Source organism: Canis lupus, chromosome 12 (assembly GCF_048164855.1).
Source record: "Canis lupus baileyi chromosome 12, mCanLup2.hap1, whole genome shotgun sequence".
In the NCBI taxonomy this organism is placed as follows: domain Eukaryota; kingdom Metazoa; phylum Chordata; class Mammalia; order Carnivora; family Canidae; genus Canis; species Canis lupus.
In genome coordinates, this window is record NC_132849.1 from 20,765,696 (window position 1) to 20,784,839 (window position 19,144).

Here is a 19,144-nt window from a genome sequence, read left to right on the forward strand (position 1 = left end):
ACAAAAATGAACAATAATTTGTTGGCTTTATTTTATTCCTTAATTTACTTCCTATATTAGAAATAATCCTGATACAAATGTGGAGGACCAAAGGGGAAAAAAAAATCACTGAGTAGTAAGTTGTACTTTTAGGCAAATGATGACCTGATCCTGGGTAGGAAAACTATTGACTCTAATTTTTATAATGGTTAGACAATCCTGATAAAAATTCTGAGTTCTTTTGCAACCTGACAGAGTGATGATAAAAGTTTCTTTCTGGAATAAGAGTGAAAAAGCCCAAATATTAAGGAAATGAAAATGAGCAGGTGTTGTACTCAGATATTAAAACATTATAATGCTACATTAATTTTAAAAGTGTGCATTAGACCAAAAAATGCCTAATCAGTTAAACAGAATAGAAAGTTGCAAAACAATCTCAAATACAAAATTACTTTATGAAATGGTATTTTTTAAAATGTGTTAAAAGGTGGATTATTTAGTCAGATTTTGACACAAATGCTTTTTTTATAATCAGTCAAAAAGTAAATAAAACCCATGAGGACCTAGTAATAGAGTAGAAGCATAGCATACAAAGAACACCCTTGAAAGACAGTCAGACCCTTCAGCTGCTGCCACCTTCTGCCCAAGTGAGAGGACTCCAGCTTTCCCTTCTGTGTATCTAGAATCGCCTCAATGAGCGCTTTTGCTCAAAATGAACTTAACAATCAAGGCATCATTGTAGTATGAGCTTTGGACTATAAACTAAACTATAACTTAAGGCCATGTGGGAAAAATCTGTTCACAAAGTATGTTGACATATATTAAACTTTCAACTGGTGTTTTTTTGTTTTTTGTGTTTTATAACTGTAGCAATACACTAGACGAATACGGTTTTGGGAAGGAAATACATGAATATAACTTTTTTATAGAACATGGCATATTAACTACTCTATTTTATTATACTAAATAATTTTTCTTATGCTAAGTATATGTTAAATAATTATATATTAGCTAAATATATTAACCAAGTAATATTTCATTATTAAATGTATTGGTTGACAAAAATCAACATGTAGAGCCATGTAAATTGGTAATTTATAGATAGTAATTCCATTTGGTGTGGTTCCCTAAAAATTTAGTAAATGAAGTTTTAATACTCTCTCAAAAGTAGTAATGCTAATAAAGTATTATTGAATATGACAAGATAGTAGGTAAATATCCAATTGTAAATTTTCTATTATTTGATATCAGCAAACCTACATAGTCCTTCATGATATTGGAAATTCTCTCACTAAAAATAATGTTCTCCTTCTCTTTGTCACAGAATTATACATTTCTGTTCTGTAGTTGCATAATGAATACTTTGGGGTTTTTTTTTATTCCCTAGGCATATTGACTTGAAATTGGTTTAGAATTCAGACATCTGTCTTGAATCCTAAATGCTATTTTCAGATATTAAACAAATCAATACCACATTGGGTGGGAAACTCATTCAAACTTCCTGTGACTTGTTTTTCTGGCAATATCCCTTCCTGATGTTTGGTTTAATGGCTTGCCAATGCGATGGAGATTTTAAAAAGCAAAGAATGTTTGAGATCCTGAAGTGAGAAGAAATGTAGAAATATACAGTTTCATCATCAGCATGGCTAGCATGCTCTCATGTTGAATGTGAAACACATTTCATATTAGTTGCCAGTGTACCAAACTCAGTTTTATGGAAGATAGGATGCAGAAGTGACTTAAAGTTTGATGGTTGACTAAGAACAAGGTAAAAATTAGTATTTTTACATTAACTTATATAAAGTTACAGGACTGATTTTTCTATCTGGTAGTTAGAATTATGGCTCAATGCATGGTGACCTATTTTCTGGCACTATTATTCTGCCTACATGAATAGTTGATGTAGTGATTCATGAAGCAAAAGAATGAAGAAAAAAACACAGTATTTTTAACAACTTGAAACCGTCAAGAGAGTCTCTAATGATAAAACAGCAAAAAGAAAATGATCACTAATCAATAGAAAAATCAGTCTCCGTTTAAAATGTGGCAGCTCCAGGTGGTTAATTTTATCTAGTGAAACTACTAAGGAATACTAAAAAGAATTTTTAAAAAATATAATGACTACTCAGAAGTAAATCCTGTTATAATGTCAATTTTGATTGCCAGAAAACTTTTTAACAGGAGGGTAGAGGATAATTAAAAGTTATCCCTACAGAATTTCTATCTTAAAGAGAACATATACTGTATCTTGTTTTTTGAAGCTTCTTTTGTAGGTGAAGATACTTTCAAAAAATGGAAATGAACACTATTCATGACCCAGTCTTTATAATTAATAGCTATTTCCCTTTTTAAAATTTTTATGTTCTCTTAAATAAGATAATTAAAGATAGATAAGATAGAGATAGAGTCCTCTAACTTTAAGCTTTCTACTTGTAACTTTTCTTACTTTTCCCATTTGCCCTGGGCATTTGCTTGATTAGTAATTCTTTTTTTTTTTTTTTTTTTTTTTAATTTTGGTACATTTAGTGTCTCTTCTCCACTTGTTCCATCCCCTCAGTCTATAGAAAAATGTATTTCTGTGCTACAGCCTAGAAAGAAAATAAAGCATAAGACTACTGTTTTTACCATTTTCTCATATTTAACTATTTTCCTTAGAGTTCTTTAAGAAAATCCCAGTCCTTGCTTGCATGTCTTGACCTCACTAGTTCTTACCTCTTTGAACCTTATCATCTAACCTCTACTCCTGTCCCTCCTCTGTAGCACTGTGTCTCAGTCTTTAAAGACCCCTAAAACTATGTGCTATTATTTTCTAGTTCTCAACTGCTTCAACCTTGGAATAGAAAGGAAATCTTTATGGTATTAACCATATTCTTTTTTTTTTTTGTATTACTTTGAATTTGCAAGATTTAAACATCTGTACTTGAAGAGTAAGACAGTCTGGCCTCAGCCATATTGAGCTAGCTGACATGTCACCATGACCTACCAACTCTACATAAATTGCCTTTCCTATTTCTACCTGATTTTTCATACCCTCCTCCCTCTAGTTTCTTGTTTTCTGTTCCTCCCTTTGCTACCAGCTTCTTTCTCTTTAAATATATTTACTTGATCTAATTTTAGTTTTCCCGCCTACCTAGTATTCAGGGGATAGAAGTATTGGAAGGTGAGCATAAAGCATCATACGGCATCTGCATCACAGACCAATGGAGATAGCAGGACTCTGCATCTGACAAGGTTAGGGGACCGAGGCTAACTGCAGCCATGGGAGAATTGTGCCCTAGGGAGCATCTCCACACTACAGTGGTCACAGTCCCAAGGTTATTCTAACTGTGCTTGTCCCAGGTATGCACAGACATTCTAGAAGCTCTAGTTGGAAGAACCTAGTTAAGAAACAGGAGTCCAGGTGGTAACTCACTTCATACCAGGACTCCAGCCCATTTCTGGGACATGGCCGTTTCTGGACACCCAAGAGTAAGAACAACCCAGGCCTAGGTTCTAGGATCCAAGGTGGGAATGCAGGTCCAGTAGAAACCTGGAGTACTGTACTGGTATCTTAGGTAAGAAGCCCAAATGCATGACCTCAGATCTATGCTGCAGGAGTAGAGGTTTTCAACTGATACCCTCCTCCGAACTTCACTCTTACAGCTTTGAATAGTGAGATTAATTCTTAGATGCTCCTCAAGGAGCCACAAACCAGAATTCCGGCTGGCTCAGGGATTCTGCAAGGGTTTTATGATCTCTCCAACAACAGGCAAGATGGAATGCCTACTTGGAGAAATACATTTTCACAGAGCATCTTGTTGAGTTCCTTCCCAATTCTAACGCTCCCTTTTGCTGTGGAAATCAGCATAGTCATTTATCAAGGAGGCTTACCCCAGATCTCCTCTCCTTCTTTGACATTCTACAAAGTCCTTCGACTGCAGACATCTGGGAGCACCCAGAGTAGATTAGGAACAGGATGTTTCCTCTGTATTGCATTAGAATGAGGACAGAAAAGAAAGGAGAAAGCCCTGGCAAAATATTGTAAACACACTGATGAGGAAAATGCGAGATGTAACTTATATCCTAAAGCAATTAGCAAGCAGGAGGCCAAATGCATAACATTGAAAGCCAGTAAGCAGAACCTTTTAGCTTCGGGAAAGAAATTCTGGATTCCTAATTCAGGTACTAAAAAAGATGGAACAGGCAAATTCAGCAGCTTTCTGCCTGTCTGAATTTATGTCGGTATTTTTCAAGGCTTATAGTTGTTATATATGTTCTTCAATACTGTATTTGTACTTTTTTTAAAAAAAAGTAAGCTGTATGTTCAACATGGGGCTTGAGTTCACAACCCCAAGATCAAGGGTCATATGCGCTGACTGAGCCAGCCAGGCGCCCTTATTAGTACTCTTTAATGATCTCTGCCATGTTCCTATGAAATGGTTCTCATTTAATGGCCTTTGGAAGTAGCCCAGGACATTGGGAAGAGCCCAGGACTTCGATTGTGGTATATGGCAGCTATTCCAAGCTCTGTAAATTTCAAAAAAAAGGAAAAAAAAAGTGTGACCTTGGGTTGCTGAGATGGTATCTCTGAGCCTGGGAATAAGGTTTAGCTCTAGGATAGCTAAGATCAGTAAGAGCTTTTACAGTGTGCCAAATGAGATAAAAGAATGAAGGGCTACAAGGCATAAAGGAGAAATGATTAGTAAACAGCTATAGTTACCGTAATGCATAAATGATATGACATGCATATACATATATAGTATGCACCTAACCTACTGGGTGTGTGTGATAAGATTAGGGACAGAGAAATAATAGAAGAGTGATGTGTGAGGAGGTGGTGTGTGAGTAGGAATTAACATGCTAAAGTGTGAATGAGAGTGTTTCTCAGAACACCATTTCATGCAGAAGCAATCTTCAGTAAAATACCCCATTCTGGAACCCAGGAAATGAGGAGAAACCAGGCTAAGTGGGTAAGCTGGAGGAAGATCCTGGAGAGCTTTGTAGGCCTTGAAAGGGACTGAGCTTCAACCTGACATTAAGAAGTTGCTGGTGGGGCAGCCTGGGGGGCTCAGTGGTTTAGCTCCGCCTTCAGCCCAGGGCATGACCCTGGGGACCTAGGATTGAGTCCCACATCGGGCTCCCTGCATGGAACCTGCTTCTCCCTCTGCCTATGTCTCTGTCTCTCATGAATAAATAAATAAAAACTTAGAAAAAAAAGAGGTTGCTGGTGCTCTAGGCAGAGGAATGAATGGTCAAATTTTTGTTATTAAAGTTCCTCCTGGCTGCAGTATGTAGAATGATTCCAAAGGGACAAAGCTGCAGTGCAGTGGGAATGGTTAAGGTGAGAGGTTATCAATGTCCTAAGTCCATTGTTGGAATAGGCATGGGAAGAGTGGATGGTTGGGAGCAATGGTGAGGGAGGAGCATCAGTAGTCCTTGAGAACTAGACTTCTTATTTTTGTATATCAAAACTGAATATTTTATATAGCAAGCTTTAGTTAATTAAAAAGGCCAAAAATTCTTCTAATTCCAAATAAGGAGGCTTAAGAAGTTTCAGTTGTTTGTGGGATATTTGATTTTTAGTATGATATAACTTCCTTGTGCTGTTTTTTTTTCTAGCTCTTAATCAATTACCCAACAGTATGATTATTAGAAGCCTAATAATTCATGTAGATACATATTTTGAACATTTTAAATCTAAATTCTACATCTAGAATTTTCCTAATTTAGTTTATTTATGTGTAATTGAGCTTTCATTAGTTTGTGCTTACTAACTCACATTTTACTTGTTAGAAACAAACTCTTAGACATGCTTCTTAAAAAAAAAAATAGAGACAGATTTTCCCCTCTGATAGGACATAGTATCAATAACTGAGGGATAGTAGGGTCCAGTGATCCTCAGCTTTTCTCTATATTTTATCCCAATGGACTGCCTCTAAATTTTTTCTGTTCTTTTCTATTTGGGCAAATTAAAACTCCTCAAAATGGCCTGTTAAGCCTTTCTAGCTAGAAACTAACAGTGGTGTTACAGGATTCTTTATCATATACTGACATCTGGTGGCCAAATAGAACATCAAGAACACTCCAGTGGGTTTCTAAATACCTGTAAAATCTAGCACAACCTAAATACAAACTGTGGGCCCAGACTCATGATATCAATATGGGGAGGGTATAGTCTGCCTTCACAGAACTTTAAATCAGCTTAAGGTACCATTTTTTTTTTTTAAGGTACCATTTTGTATGCTAAAATCATGCAATGGAAGTTGCATTAATCCTTTTTGAAAGACCTACAGCCTTGGGAAAGTGGTGAGGATGGATAGAAAGGTAGATGAATTTGTTGAAAGGGAAGTTCTAGTCAAGGTGTAGAGCTGAGGTGGTTCTGCTGGCTGAGTGTGGGACCAGGTCATCCAACATCAACAACATATTCTTTGCTCCCTGAGCCACACCACATCGCTCCCCAGGATCCATTTATCCAATATCCTCATTTACTCTCCAAAAACCTTAACTGTGGGATATTGACACCTCTTGTTAGCTTCTTGTCTGAAGCAACTTTAGTTTGTTAAGGTGTTATAAACCTAGGAATGTTTTCAATAGTATCATTCACTTTTTTGTCATTTTTTGAAATAGTTACTTCAAGGAAATATCCCAGGACAATTTAATTTTCTCTTCTACATTTCAATTAGTAAATATGGAGCTATAAAAACTCATTGAGCAAAAAATAATAGGATTTGAAATATTTGGAAGTTGCAACTCAAATCCTTATTTGCCTCCCTGTTGTCTTTAACTGGAATCACTGTTTTCAATCTTCTTTTCTTTTAGTGAGAGAAAATATCAGAATCTATATTTTTCCTCCAAGAATAATTTTCTCCTTTGAGAATATTGGCAGGTTCTGTGCATCTGAGCTTACCTTTATTTCAAATAATTAGTACTAAATGCAAATAATTATTGATGTATCATATTCTAAATTGTCTAAACACGTGATGGCAAATATCATTTTGATTGTCATTTAATTTTTAGACATACTTTAAAACTTGGGAATCAAATGAACTCTATCTAGTGAATTATTTAGTGATGAAAAAATATAGTTTAAAAGACTGATCTGGAACCCGTGAGAGGCTCAGTTGGTTGAGCATCCAGCTCTTAATTTCGGCTCAGATCACGATTTTAGTGCTCAAGCACAGATCCTCCTTGAGATTCTCTTTCTCACTCTGCCCCTCCCCCTGCCCACTCACACTCTCATACATGTAAACTCTTTAAAAAATAAAAAAAATAAAATATTGATCTTCTCAGTCTTAGCTTCTTTAATGATTTCTTACCTTAGAAGTCCTTTTCTTAGTCCTTCAGCATCATACCTTTTCCTTTCATGTGCTCCCCCTGTTCTGGTACCAGGGATGTTTTCAGTACTCATTCATAGCATTTGGTTTGATTCCAATGTGAAGTAATCATGTTGCCCCTCCCACTGAAAACACTAATTTTGAATTCTTATTAACCAAACTCTTTAATATATATCCTGAACTTATCCAGCAGTATTTTCTGGAAACTTTACTATAACCTGTTTAATTTTGTTGTTCATTTCTCCAAATGTTCTCTGGTACTTTGTTTTGTTCTTTTTGTACGAGTCCATTAAGGTAAGGCTGACGGGAAATGGTTACCCACAGATGCATGTGTGGCAATAAAATTGTCAGGCAGCCAATATCGCTGAGGGCATGACTGGGTCCCATGCTGGTCATCTTAGTTACAGTGGTCATACTTGTGGACAATGGGGCAGTGTAGCGTAGGACAAACAGAACAAGGTTGTGTCTGAATCTGACCATAAACCTCTTCTCTCTATGCCTCTACTTCTTTAGCTATAAAATGGAGTAATAACGTTGACTCATCAGGATGGTGATAATAGTTACATGGGGTGAACATTCATAGGTGCCTCAACCTTGGTAGGCACTCATAAACGCTAGTTGTCTTTTCCTCCTTGCCTCCCTTAACAGAAATATCAAAAAGATACCTTCCATCCAATGTTAGTATAGAAACTATTCCCTAGAAAAGACTTAGGGAGTGGTTCCTGATTGAAAAGTCATTAATATCCCTTGACAGTAGCTACAGATAAAGTAATCATTTTCTCTCCCTTGGCCATATACACACCCTAATATACACCCTAATATATAATAGCTTCCAAGGAAGATTTGGCCAAATGTAAGCAATCCTGAAATAAAAAAACAATTCTACATCCCAGGAGAAATTCCAAGCATAGATTAAATTTCCACCTGGCCCAAGAACGAATTTAAATTTTTTAAAAATATAGTTGATACACAATGTTATATTAGTTTGAAGTATACAACATAGTGCATTATATGCATTATACAGTGCTCCCCATAATAAGCATAGTTACCCTCTGTCACCGTACATTATTACAGTGTCACTTACTGTATTCCCTGTTGCTGTACTTTTCATGCTTGTGACTTAAAGCCGGGAGATGGAACCTCTCACTTCCCTTTACCGTTTTGCCCTATCCTCCTACCCTCTGCCTCTGGCAAGCACCAGTACTCTCTAAGAGTCTCTTGATGGTTTGTTTTTTTAGATAACACATATAAGTGAAATCATACAGTGTTGTCTTTCTCTGCCTGACTTATTCCACTTAGCATGACACCCTCTGTGTCTGTCTGTATTGTTGTGAATGGCAGGATCTCATTCTGTTTATGGCTGAGTAAAATTCCATTTTATGTGTGTGCATGTCTTTACAAACTTATGCATACATACCACATCTTCTTTATCCATCTATTGATGGACACTTATGTTACTTTCATATCTGGGCCATTGTAAATAATGCTGCAGTAAACATAAGGGAGCATATATTGTTTCAAATTAGTGTTTGTTTTCTTTGTCTAAATAGTAGTAGAGTTATTGAATCCCTTGTGTAATTGAATTGTATTGAATCCCTTGTGTAATTACTTTTTAACAACATGTTCTACCCAAGTGATATCTTTTTGCCACAGTTAATTAACAAGACATGACACTTGCCACTAATACAGGGGCAACCCAGGTGGCTCAGTGGTTTAGCGCCGCCTTCGGCCCAGGGCCTGATCCTGGGGACCCAGGATCGAGTCCCACATCAGGCTCCCTGCATGGAGCCTGCTTCTCCCTCTGCCTGTGTCTTTGTCTGTGGGTCTGTCTCTCTCTCTCTCTCTCTCTCTCTGTCTCTCATGAATAAATTAAAAAAAAAAAAAGCCTAATACAAAAGATAAGGAAAAAACAGTGTGAAAAGACATTATTATTTTTTTTTTTAATTTATTTATGATAGTCACAGAGAGAGAGAGAGAGAGAGAGAGGCAGAGACACAGGCAGAGGGAGAAGCAGGCTCCATGCACCGGGAGCCTGATGTGGGATTCGATCCCGGGTCTCCAGGATCGCGCCCTGGGCCAAAGGCAGGCGCCAAACCGCTGCGCCACCCAGGGATCCCTTTTTTTTTTTTTTTTTTTTTTAATTTATTTATGGAAAAGACATTAATTCCTACATTTAATGTTCAGCTTTTCTATCACTAGTACTCTCTTGAAAACCTTCGGAATTAAACCCCTCCTTTGTGATGAGGAGCAGGATGGATCCATATCCCTAGAGTAGAACATAGACTTATAAATCAGAGGGAATTTCTAATACTTGGATGATGCAGAGAATCAAAGATTACTAATAGCCTCCTTTTATTGTTGAGTCCATATAACCCCATTCATGAATGCAGAAGGTGATTTCCAGAGAACCTAAACACTTAGTTCAGAGTGACACAAATAATTATTCTCATAGCCAAAGTATGATTATGAGTCTCCATTTCGCTGGTATTGGCCAAGAATGGTACAGAAAGTGCTAGCCTCTCGATCTCTAAGTCCCTAAAGATACCCCCAAATAATGGTGCAATCTAAGTAGAAGAATATGCTTGTTTGGCCGGTACAGTTTTGAGTCCAGTCCTATCGTCCTCGTCTTTTACTAGTTTGCATCTCCTACAGCTATCCAATGAAGAAATTCTGGAGCCAACCTTCTCATCTCCCAGGCTTGTACTTTAGTCAGTTCTCGGAAAGGATGAGACACATGTGCATCTGTCTGTTTGAAATGTCTTCTGTCATCTTCTATAACCTTCTTCACACTTAAGTTTATTCTGATCATTGAAGGCTACTAAACTGATAATCATCTTGGTATTATTTTCTTTGGTATTATTTTGGCGTATGTTTGGAAATCTTAAAAATAAGCTTTTGTCATAATGTACGTAATTTTTTCTTTTTTTAAATTAAAATTTATTTCAAAACGTAAAGTTTAAAAAAAAAGTTAAGGTTTTATATATCCTTTGAAAAAAATGAGAAGTCAAAAGTCTTAGAATTAAGTAATGAGTCTTCAACATTATAAAGCCATATATAACAGTAAAGTAGTAGTAATGTTTTGCCCTGATAAAAATGTCACAGAATTCAAATCACAACTTGGATCCTCAATGATTCAAGTGTCTTATCTTACACAATAAAGGTTTGGTCAGTTTTAAGATAAAATTCCTCCAGATATGCTGTCCTTAAGTCCTCTAATCTTGTGGTCCATCAGCTCACACGGTGGGATAGCTGGCTGCTGTAATTCCACAGTGGTTGTTCTGGCCTTTGGCCATTTTTACATAGCCATTCCAGCCCCATTCTGGAGTCCAACTGTTCTTGACAATCCAAATTTATTATTTGAATCTGTTCCTTCAAAGCCATAGCCAACCACCAGAACACCATGATCTAGATCTTTGCTGCTGCAGTCTGGATCAAAATAAATGCTTGATTTGTAGAACTGGAAATACTGATGGCCTGCATCAATAGCAACAGTGATAGACCCTAGAGTAGCCATTGCCTTCATTAGGGCCTTCTCCCGTTGAGGGAGGTCCACGAAGCCACTGTCATGGGCAGCAGAACACTCAGGCTTGTAGTTACAGGTATCTGTGTCCCTTCCAAGATATGGATAAGATTCCTCTGAGTCCAGGCATCTGTTGTCCTTAACATACTGGAAGGCGTTATCCATCAGGCCACCATTGCAGCCCTCATTGCCTTGAGCCTAAGAGCAGTCCACCAGGTTCTGCTCACTCAGTGGCACAAGGTTGCCTGTTTTCCAGAACATCTGTCCTTCGAGGGCACCAGTTGCACTAAAAGCCCAACAAGAACCACATTGACCCTGATTCTTCACAGGAGTTACATAGCCTTTCTCTCTCCAGTCCACAGATTTGGGGATCTCGGCAAAGAGAGGTTCTTGGAACACTTTCCCTTTCTTGTGCTTCTGGTTTTGAAAGCCATTGATCACCTGCCTGAATTCTTCATTGGTCATGTCACCAAAGGCATTCATTGCCATTGTGAAGCCATGTTTCCCTTGGCTATATTCCCGATTATGCAGTTCAATCATTTTCATATTCTTCTCCCACACTGCTCTCCTCCATCCTTCTTCATTCATGCCATATAATCTCCTGTGCATTGCCTTCCACTGGTACCATTGCATTTAGCTTTGATCAAGTTTTGGAGCTGCTGAGGCTATTCCCAAGCAAAGGGCAGTCAAGAAGAGTGAAGGATTCATGTTTCAAAAACCTGTGGCGTCCACAGCTGTGCAGGCACACCCCACCGATCGCTGAACCCCAGGAATCACCATAATTTTTTCTATATAAGAAAAAGGCTTAGATCTTTCCTTCTATTTTCTTTTTGTTCTAAATACATTCCACAGCTTCATTTATTCCAGGAGATGCTTATGCATGTTACTTGGAAGGCCAAATGAATTCTTAGTTGGGAAGTTTGAACTGACTGCAGTGATCCCTAGGATACTTTCCAAATCTAGCAAAACTGACCAGATTTGCACAAGAGTTAAGAATCTTTTGTACCTGAAAACAAATATCATTGTGAAGAATATTTGCATGTATTGACTTGAATGAATGATCCAGATTTTTAAATCCCACATTTTCTCAAAAGAGTCTTGTGTTTGGCATAGCATAGCACAGAAACATCAACCAGGGGAAAAGTTTTTTTTTTTTTTTTTTTGACAGAGTCCTATGACAGATGTGAAGAAAGATAACATTTGTGGAGATCTGAAGTAGATCTCTTAGGTTGGAAAAGATAACGTACTTGATCTGTCACCAACCTCCAGAGTGGTGGCAGCCCTTTGGCCTGTGAATGCATGCTGGTTTTCTTTTCAGATTCTTTCAAACCTACACACCAGAATCACTTTTAAAATATGGAGCAGCAAAATAAACCTAAAGTGATACAAGGCAAAGGCAGACATAATATTAACATTCTAGTATCTAAGAAATTACTTATCCTGCAGTAAGGTAAATGTGAAAAAAAAATGCAGTGATAATACCCAATAAGCCTGAATGTATATATTGCATGAATGAGAAACTTTAGGAAGAAATATTGAAAAAATGCTTGTAGTCACCACAACCAAAAAAAACCCCATAAACATCTGGTGTTACATACATATACACACACACATATACACATTATAATTTATGCTTATATATAAACATCTGGGGTGTGTGTGTGTATGTGTATATATATATGTGTGTATATACATATATATACATTATAATTTATACTTTCACAAATATCCCTTAATTAAAAAGAATATATTTTACTTGAGAAATTTAAAACTGTTTACAGAGATATACTGCAAATATAAAAATATTAAAGAATACCTCTATGTTCTTTTAACTTCACCTATTAATATTTTGCCCCATTTGCTGTGTTTATGTGTATTCTCTCTCTGACTTTTTCTCCTTTAGATACATAGATTCCTTAATTGTTAAAGGGTAAAATCAGCTTAACTATATGTACTTAAACAAATAGCAACTATATGTACTTAAACAAATAGCAGATACTCTTTCCCTTGTTTTTACTAAGAATTAAAGATCTATAAAAGGGTTGACACCAAAGCACCTATAAATTTGCTAGTTTTGCATAGTCCAAAGGGTTATTAAATGAAGGGATGTAGGTGCAACAAAATCTCCCCAAATACTGTCTTTACACAGTAAGAGTATGTGTGGGGAAAAAAAAAAATTGCCTTTGCAACTAGATGGTTAATCAGTTACCTAATTTGGAGTAATCCATGCTCACTTATTCTCAATTTTAGTGTTAAAAAAAGTTTTGTTCCTGGTTGATCGTGGTATAATATTGAGTACTACTTTTTGAGCATTTTTTAAAGTTTAAGAAACATTTAAAATGTGGGGGGAAAGTGATGTTTAATTAGATGGTGTGAACAAAGAAAACTTGGGACATTTTGATGATTAGGCACTAGGTATTTCTGAAGAGTAAGAGTGAGAGAAATTCATGTAATCTATTCATTTCTGGAGCTAATTTACTACTAAGACCTTTTTTTATTCATAGCTCTATAAAACTTCAAAGCTGGTAAAGATATTTGAAGCCATCATGTTCACATACCATAAGATAGAAAGTCTGTACTCCAGCATCCCTAGTAGGTGAATTTTCTGTCTTTGCAAGAAATGATTGGGAGGAAACCATTGTAGGAAATTACTTGTTCTATTTTGGGGAAGCTCTAATGTTGAACAAAAAATAAAGTTCCTTCTTACACTGAAATTTTCAAAGCACCTTAGCTGCCCCCATTTGTTAGCCTACATCATGTTTTATTATGGTCATAATACAAGTCTTACTTTGATGATATGACTGGGAATTCCTTGAGGAAAAAAATTCCATTGCAGCCCCCCCCCCCAACTTGATCATTTTTCACTTATGATTGGTAGTTAAGATATTGGGATATGGTTCTGACAAATCTCCTCTTGACAGTGGCCTAGTAAGTGGTTTTCTTTCCATCCCTCCTCAACCCATTTCCTCACATCACTACTGAAGTTGTCTTTCTAAAAACCAGAAGTGTTCATGCTTCTCTTCTGCTCTGCTTAACAAGAAAATTTGAAGTTCTTTCTGGTCTCCCTGTTCAGTACAGGTAGATCAGCTGTTGCTCATGGGTCTGGAAGCAGAGGAAGCCATTGGTCTTTGTGTTTCAAATGGGACTTAGTTGGTTTCTTCTTTACCTTTCCTGGTGCCTGAGCAGGTCTGTGAGCTTCCATGTCTCCATAGATAACATGGGCCTAATGTGACCATTAGAGGTTTGTTAGGAGAATTAATGAAATCCTGTAAAAAACCACATTGTAGAGTGGTTGATGCAAAACTACACATTAGCCTGGGTGCTAGTGAGAAATAGTTTTTATTCAATTGCTACATTAGAAACTTTTTTTATAATTTAATTATTCTTGGAAAATAATCTACATTCACCTCTTTGGCTAAACATTAGATACTAAATTTCAAAATTTGCTGCTCCTGGTTGATCAAATTTTATGTTGTACAACAAATTTTATGTTGTAAATTCAGTTGATATTGGCCGATCTCTTAAAATAGACTCTGCAATATTAGATATTCACAATCAAAGATAAGTAGCACACAGTAGTCAGATTGCCACACACTTGAAAAAACAAATTAATTTGTTTTTTATTGGTGAAAACTCTGCTAGAAAATAATGTATAGATCGTTGTGTATCTGTTTTAGACCCAAAACCTTCAAAGGAATTGTTTCCCAAATCATTGCCAGTAACTTTGATTTCCCATCTATTTCTTTTTTTTTTTTTTTAAGATTTTATTTATTTATTCATGAGAGACACACAGAGAGAGAGGCAGAGACACAGGCAGAGGGAGCCCGACGTGGGACTTGATCCGGGGTCCCCAGGATCAGGCCCTAGGCCGAAGGCGGCGCTAAACCATTGAGCCACCGGGGCTGCCCTCGCATTTATTTCTTTTCCTAATATCAGTGATCCTAATTCTGCAGTTTTTTTGTCCTCTTAAGTCTATTGTGTTTTCATTTATGAGTGTGCATTTGTAATTATGCAAATATCAGTTGTTCATAGGTTACTTTTACCTGAGAATAATTGCTATATATTATAGTCATCCCTTAGTGATCACTGTTTACATTCCTATGTAAGGAGTAATTAAAATCAGCACTCGGGGAGTGTCTGCGTGCAGAAATGGACTGAGAGGGAAGTGGAAAGATCCTTTGTAATTTCTAAGTAACTTTCCATCTATGTGCCCTACTTAATTAAGCTTTGCACAGCCTTGTAAATTATAGTAAGGAAAAACTACTTTTCTCATCAGTTAACTGATACCAGGCTGGAGCAGAACATTCTAGCAGATTAATAGCTGTGGCAAAACTATGTACATTGTTAATAGTTTGAACTCATGTAATGCAGGCCCTTATACAGGTGCCATGTGCAGAACAGATAACTGGTAGGAGAGTGGAGCCATTAATTCTTTCATTGGATGAAGAGCTATAGGGTATAGCAAGAGGAGTCTCAGTGGCCAAAGGAACATAGCAATATTGATAAACTGAAAGAGCCTAAACAAACAGAGACTAAGAGGAACGAACTAACAATTAGTGGTACACATTTAGATAAATAGCATTTATGCAGACAACGAAGTTAACAGAGCTGGATTTTCTTAACAGATGGCTCAAAAGTAACAAGAATTTTCTTGTCTTTCAAGCAACCCCAACCCATAACTTTCCACGTAGAGTTTTCATGAACCATTAAAAGAAGTGGTAGATGTCCACGTTTTCCATGTGTTTTAATAATTCATTTCCTTTTGGGGCAGTCAGTGGAGCATGCAATTCTTGATCTTGAGGTTGTAGGTTCGAGACCCACGTTGGGTGTAGAGACTACTTAAATAAAATCTTAAAAAGATTCTTATGTTTTTGAATTGTGTCCCATGGGGGGGAAAAAAAGAAAGAAAAAACTACTTTGTGGTAGCAATTTTACATTTAGTAGCTAACCCTTCTTGGTACTTAGTAAGTTCTCAATAAACATTTGTTAAATGACTAAATGAGTGACGTATCTGCTAGATAGTAGATGAGGCCATATGAGTCAGTCATTTTCGCCAAGTTTTTTTGTTTGTTTTTTATATATATAAGTTTGTGAATTTTTTCTTAAAGATCTTATTTATTTATTCATGAGAGACATACAGAAAGGCAGAGACACAATTAGAGGGAAAAGCAGGATCCCTGTGAAAAGAACCTGATGTGGGACTCTATCCCAGGACTCTGGGATCCTGACCTGAGCCAAAGGCAGACGCTAAACCACTGAGCCATACAGGTGCCTCTAGCCAAGGGATTTTTAATTACTGCCAGAACTTATTTATATCTAAGGAAGGAAGGAAGATATTGATCATGCAAAATTATTGATAATAATTTAAAATAATACAAAATAATTATAATAATAAAATATTTTTGACTTGCTGTGTGCTTTAGCCCTTAAGTTAAAATCAACATTTCTTTCATCTTGAATTTTGGAAAACTTAGTCACCGACCTTAGAAGGTTGCCACATGTGTAGGTTTAACTTCTGAGGTAACCCTTGACATCCTAAAGCATACTCAAACTACTATTTCCTTCAAGGTCATTTTCCCTTTGACTTTCATGAATAACTTCATTTTGCTTCATTTTTTTCTTGCCTCTTGGACCATGATATCTCAGTCTTCTTTCTTGCCACCTAAATATAGCTTTTCTGTAGAGTTTGTCCTTTACACCATCCAGTTCCCACTAAAGGGCCTCCCATGCACCCTACACATTACTGGCAACCTCCCCTGAGTTCCAGACCTGTGTCTAGCCACATAATGTGACACATTAACTTGGTTGACTTTTAAGCATCTAAAAAATGTTCAGACTAAATCTAGTTTTTTCCCTCCAACAAGCCTAAATTTTCTTCTTATATTTCTTGTTTTAGCTAAAGATACAATCTTTTAGAATGTGGTCCTTCAATCCAGAAAACTAAAAGTCTTATCCACTCTCCTCTCCCGTTCATCTTGAAATCCTCTCAATTCAGTTCCTATTACAATTCTTGCCTAGGCTTCTCACCTTCATCTTTATGACCACTGGTTTATTCAGGCCCATGTGTTTTGCCTGGATCATTGCAATATTTTCCTAAGTGGGTACCCTCCCCTCTCCCAAATTTTTGTCCCTATATTCCATCATTTCTGTCTGTCCAGCTTTTCCTAAATGTAAATAAGGTATTCCACATTATTTATCAGCAAAATTCCATCTTCAGGATAAATTTTAAAGTTCTTAGCATGACATCGAACCATTTCAATTGGCCCCTGACTGCCTCTCTAATTTCTAACCTTCCTTTTCCTTGCTTTCCATTCTATATTCTGCCATAATTGTTTGTTCTTCAGATACACAATTGCTGTTTCACTTACATGTTGCCTCTCATGATATTTTTTGTCTGAAATTCCTTCCATATTTTTTAATGTAATATATTCATCCTTACCCAGGTAGTTTATTTTTTAAACTTTCCTTAATTCTCTAAATATCTAAACCACTATTACTTCTGTGTTACTATTATACTTGTGTGTATTAATATTAAACTTATTACTATATCTCTATATTCTATGTCTCCAAATGTGAGCACCAGGAGATTGGAGACTAGGTCTCATTTATACTTTCATCTGCACAGTTAGCACAGGTGAGCACCTGACCTGAGCACATAGAACTGAAATAAAAGTTTGTTGAATGGATCCATAAATGAATATGCTCACTGTTTTGATCTTAGTGGCTGTGATTTATCTGCTTATAATTTCTTCTCAACTTTCTGGACTGTTGCCATTCACTCTATTTCCTACAATAGATATTCCATGTCTTCATGAACATTGTTATGTTCCAGTGGGCATTCATTATCTTGGTTGCCTTAAACCTTTTTAGGTATCTGTTTCCTAGTGTTCTAAAAAGAATCTATGTAATTTAAATGGTTTCCAACAGATGTACATCAAAATCCAGAGTTCACAAGAGAACATGACATTCTCATTAGGCACAAAGAATATTTTTCAAGCTATGGTATGTTATTTGAAAAGCAATTAACATATTGCACATTATTCCTGTGAGACACAAACTGTTTCTTTCCCATTTTAATGTGCCTGCTTAAAGAAAGACAGAAAAAGATAGATGAGTTTACACTCAAGGTGTATGCATTTCCCTTGTGGCCAATGAACCAATTTCCTTTTCATACTTGCAGGATATTGATACAATTATTCTTTCATCAGACATGAAATTTGAGTGTATAACCAGTTTGTGGAAATCACCTAGTAATTTATTAGGTTGATAACAGCAATTAAGTCATAATTGCTTCTGAGAAATATAAATTGACTTTCTGTTTTAAATGGATAATTTAATATTCCAAACCACAGACCCATAGTGTAACTAATTTCTGGGATAAGAAGTTTATTTCTCCTATTATTAAACTTAAAAAAATTCAACCTTTGATTGTCCAGTAACTAATTACTTTTAGTTAATAAATTCTTGGGTTCATGTTATATCTTCATTTTTTTCCCTTGTTGCTAATCTTTTTATATTTAAAGGTATAATAAGGAAGATAATTTTAGATAGAAAAGTAAGATATTTGTAGGCCCAGGGTGTTTTCAACTATTTAAAAATGTAAAAGCATTCTTAGCTTGGAAACCATACAAAAATGGATAGCAGGGCTAATTTGGCAAATAAGCCATTGCTAACTGATTCTGATTTAATCAAACTTTCATATGAGACTTTGAATTGTATAATTTTTATTTGTGACATTGCTGCTTGCAAAAACACTCACCTCTTCACATACTCAACCTATACTTACATGCACACATTATGAATGCTTATTGGTGTAGCTTACAATGTACAGAAATTCAAAACAGGTCCTTTTTTAGATAAATCAGGACCGAGGGTTTTACTGTGGCAGTTCACCAACCAGAGGATTTGGCTGCCTCAGTGAGTCTGCCTCATGCTGAGAGCAGAACTGACATTTGTCATCGTGATAGGTGATACACGCTCCATTCCAGTAATTCTGATTCTCAAGCTTACTGAGCCACATCAAACATCAGTGTAGACCAACATGTGCATACCTGACTGAAGGGCCACCCATATTGATTCATCTGCAAATACTAGGTTCACTCTACTCCTCTATAATGCTCCAGAAGTCTTTTGTTAAAAGTAGCAAAAAAGGACATTGTTTATGAATCCTAAATCTGCTAATCAGCAAGTATTTATCAACTATTTCTGTGTGAAGTACTTAGGTGGGTGCAAAATATACCAAAGTGTAAGGAAAGCATCCTAATTGGTGCTCTCTCTCCCTCTCTGTCTTTCTCCTTTACACACACGCACATATACCACTACCAGTATGATA

At 36.5% G+C, this 19,144-nt stretch overlaps 1 protein-coding gene and 1 pseudogene across 7 annotated transcripts in view; one reads left to right on the forward strand and one right to left on the reverse strand.

The window, feature by feature from the left end:
* CTNNA2 (catenin alpha 2) overlaps positions 1–19,144 on the forward strand; it is a 1,079,777-nt gene that overhangs the window by 341,499 nt on the left and 719,134 nt on the right. The gene's annotated exons all lie outside the window — the stretch shown is intronic.
* Positions 10,526–11,520, reverse strand: LOC140600663 (procathepsin L pseudogene; annotated as a pseudogene).